At 32.4% G+C, this 4,210-nt stretch overlaps 1 non-coding gene across 1 annotated transcript; it reads left to right on the top strand.

Moving 5' to 3' along the window:
- The first annotated feature begins 3,914 nt into the window (after nucleotides 1–3,914).
- Trnas-gcu (transfer RNA serine (anticodon GCU)) lies at nucleotides 3,915–3,996 on the top strand. The gene has a single exon. It is a non-coding gene; the product is annotated as a tRNA-Ser (tRNA).
- Nucleotides 3,997–4,210: the final 214 nt, after the last annotated feature.

Here is a 4,210-nt window from a genome sequence, read left to right as displayed (position 1 = left end):
GAAATCCTATGTGAATGAGTTGTCCTCCTCTGAAGGTATTTATGGCGATGCCAACTAAATACGTGCATCATGGCATTACTTAATATTCGTTAGTTGGCGTCACATTAAGCACAAATAAAATGTAGTGAATACTAAATGGGTGATAAATCAGGGAATATATAATGTAAAATATGACATTATTACGAAATCCATGGAGGGAATCAATTTTTGAAACCATAATCATTGCTTTTATAAAAGACAATAACACTTATTTACTACTGATGTCATGATGTCGTTAAAGTTCTGTCTTTCAGATTATTCTTTTTTATTTATCCTGGGTTTTCTTAAATATACAAATTGAATGTTACAGGATGTTATTGAACAACCATTTGATAATTTTCAATCATTTAAGGTGACCTCTTATACCATCAATTGTTAATGCTATAACAATTAATGCTGACTGAATGGCATCTTAAAAGTAATTTGTGTAGAAGACATATAGCAATTTTCCAGCCCGCCCTACTGGTACAGGGCTGGGAATCAGAATCGTATCGTACAATTTGTACAAATGCCACCATATTTGAATGAAAAATGTATACTTAACATCACTTATTGCGTGTCATCACTTATTTCAAGGTAATGGCATATTTCAATGTGACCAGTGTTATTTTTTTTTTTTTCTTTTTTTTTTTTTTTTTTAGAATTGACATATTTCATTTATACACCCACCTAAAACAAGTTATTGTGCTTTTAACTAAAACATAAAAAAACTAGATTGTAAAACTATTTACCTCGATTTAAATGATGACATGATGTTTTCAAAATGGTATAAACAGTATATATTTTGTTTATTACTCGCTTCAAAATTTTAGCTTCATTTTTGTAAATGTTGCTAGCAAAACTTTCTGGCTAAAAATGTTATAGCGAACTGGCAGCTCGAAGTAGGTCAGAATTATTTCTTTGAAGAATTGTTTATACGACCCTATTTGCTGTATCCATTTGTCCTCCTTAAAATCAAGTTTATACTTTCAGAGCTAACCATAAACTACAAAATATAATTTTGCATCATTTACTCAAATTTCATTTAAAACAGATGTTTATTTTAATGTAAATAATGAGTTGTACGAAATGACATATAACGGAGTCAATTCTCTTTTTATGCCGCCCTTTCGAATAAGATGGGGTTCTATTGTTTTGCTAATGTCGGTCGTTCGGTAGGTCGGTCGGGCGGTCTGTCCGTCGGTGGACCACATGGTTTCCGCTGATTATCAAAAAAACCATTTATAACAAAGTCGTGGTTCACATAGTGATTGGTCATAACTAGTAGATGACGCCTATTGATTTTGGGGTGACTAGGTCAAAGGTCAAGTTCAGAGGGACCTTTAATGTAAGAATAGTTCCAGCAGATTCTCTTGAAAACTATTCTTCACAGTCTTCATATTTCAAAAAATGATTGGTCTTATCTAGTACACGACCTCTATTGATTTTAGGAAACAAGGTCAAAGCTCATGGTCACAGGGGCCGTAAATGTCAAAATGATTTCCGCAGATTCTCTTGAAAACTATTCATTACAAATAGTAGATGACCCCTATTGATTTTGGGGTCTTTGGGTCATAGGTCACAGTGTCTCAAATGTTAGAATGGTTTTCGCTTATTATCTTGGAAGCTGTTTATCACAAACTTCTTATATTTCACATACTGATTGGTCATAACTAATAGATGACCCATATTGATATTGAGGTGACAAGGTCAAAGGTCAAGTGTTACCGGGGGCAATTGTAGTATGGTTTCCGCTCATTATCTTGAAAGCTTTTTATCACACAACGTCTTCATATCTTACGAAGTGGTAGGTCACAACTAGTAAATGACCTCTGTTTATTTTGGGGTCACTAGGTCATAGGTCAAGATCACAAGGGCTTTAAATGTCAGAATGGTTTAAGCTTATTTTCTTAAAAGATATTTATCACAAAGTCTTCACATTTCACATAGTGATTGGTCATAACTAGATTGATTGTGGAGTCACTAGGTCAAAGGTCAAGGACACAGGGGCTTAAAATGTCAATATGGTTTCCGCTTCTTACCTTGAAAAAAAAATCACAAAGTATTCATATTCACATACTGATTGGTCATATCTAGTAGATAACCCCTATCGATTTTGAGGTCACTAGGGCATATGTCAAGTTCACTGGAGGTTTAAATGTCCGAATTGTTTCCGATTATTATCTTGAATACAATTTATCACAAAATCTTCATATTTCACATATTGATTGGTCATAACTAGTAGATATCTCTTACTAATATTGGGGTCACTAGATCAAAGGTAAAGGTTACAGGGGCCTTAAATGTCAGAATGGTTTTCACTCATTATCATGAAAACTACTCATCACAAAGTCTTCATATTTCACATATTGAATAGCAATATGTAGTAGATGACCCCTACCTACCTGTTTTGGGATCACTAGGTCATAGGTCAAGGTCACAGGGGCTTTTAATGTAAATATGATTTCCGCTTATTACCTTGAAAACTTTTTATCACAAAGATTTTATGTTTCAAATATGTAAAAGTCATAATGGGGTCGCAAGTTAAAAGGTCAATGTCTTTATATTTTACGGGCCAGAAAGTATGCACATATGTCGTCCGACATTTCTTTTTGACTTTTTTTCCATGAATGGAAATTAATATATTTTTGTTCAATTATAGTTTATTGATGCACGAATTCGTTCAAATGATGTGTAATTAATTACGAAGGCCGATAGCATTTTTGAACTCAAACCGTGCATTCTTATACAATTATACACTTAAACTTGATATTTATTTCCTAATTGTGACATTAAATGTAATTTTTTTTTTCTTATTTTATAATAACATGGAAATAGTTGGCGTGTTATTTAAGTGTTCTGACTGTATAATGCAATCGTAGCAAGTGAATTCCTTACATTTAAGATTTTATTGCTTTGCCAATAACTATTATACAGATTTCCCCTGAACCTCATTCTCTGGCACACGAAAGCCAAAATAATCCTGGCAAAAATAACGATGAATATATCAAATGTTGCCCAAAGGAGACGAGAAAATTTTAGAAGACAGAATGTGCGTTTCATTGAGTTCTTTTGCATTTTGTACTTTAAGCATCTATGTTTTTTAACAAGATGTTGAATAAGGCGAAACAACCTTGAATTAATATGAAAAAACTATAATAGTATAGGTATTATCTCTGTCAAGTCTCAGTCACTTTTTCCCCATGAAAAAAAAATTGAAATAAATGATAAACATATTCTATGCGGTATTCTCTCAAGATAACAAATGTCATCATTTTTAGTTATGAATGGAAACATATTTTTTGAGCTCTCCTCGGTTTATATTGTATAATTATCAACAGCAACCAAAATAACACACATAGCATTAAATGAAGGGGACTACCTCTCTATCCAAATAGTAAGTACCAGCAACTATATATCGTCGGACGGATGTACCTACAATATTGATGGATGGGTTTTCCTGGATCCTCATGAGGCGGAATCCCATATAATCCAGTGAACATCACTTTAAACGAAGAGGTCTGTGGTTTCCTTATTTTTGTAAACTATAATATAGAAAGTTTGAAAACAAGAACTGACTATAATGTTAATAATAAAACATAAACTAAATATATAGATAGTTTGAAATAAAGAACTGATTTGTCTGCGAGGACGTCTATAATGTTAATAATAAAAAAATAACTATTTATAATTGCCTTTTCTAACACCACTGTATATAAAACCTTGGTATTTGTATGGCATTTGGTCGTGCATTTATTATTTCCAATGTTTTTCCTCTCTTTTAATAGATTTATTTATTTATTTTTATCAAATACAAACTTCGATCATCTAATAGGTCAAAGATATTCATTACATGTATTCTAGTTTATAAAATAAGTTATGCAAAAGACTACTAAGACGAGGTGGCCGAGTGGTTAAGGCGATGGACTGCTAATCCATTGGGCTCTGCCCGCGTGGGTTCGAATCCCATCCACGTCGATTGCATTTTTTTACATTATTCATACACTTAGTATGTGCTTTTAAATTACTCATTTTTTTAATCTGGACTAAGGAACAAGAAGCCGAAATCTGTGTTCATTTTATATAATGTTTACGAATTATATTTTAATCACGTGACAAATATTAAAATTTTAATTATGACGTGCAAATAACATATTTTTAAGACGCAACTGTTTGTATTTGTAGTTTCCGT

This window comes from Ruditapes philippinarum, unplaced genomic scaffold (genome assembly GCF_026571515.1).
Source record: "Ruditapes philippinarum isolate M1 unplaced genomic scaffold, ASM2657151v2 ctg4225_1_1_1_1, whole genome shotgun sequence".
NCBI lineage: Eukaryota > Metazoa > Mollusca > Bivalvia > Venerida > Veneridae > Ruditapes > Ruditapes philippinarum.
Note: the sequence above shows the minus strand (reverse complement) of the source record. Positions and strands in the feature narration are given on the sequence as shown.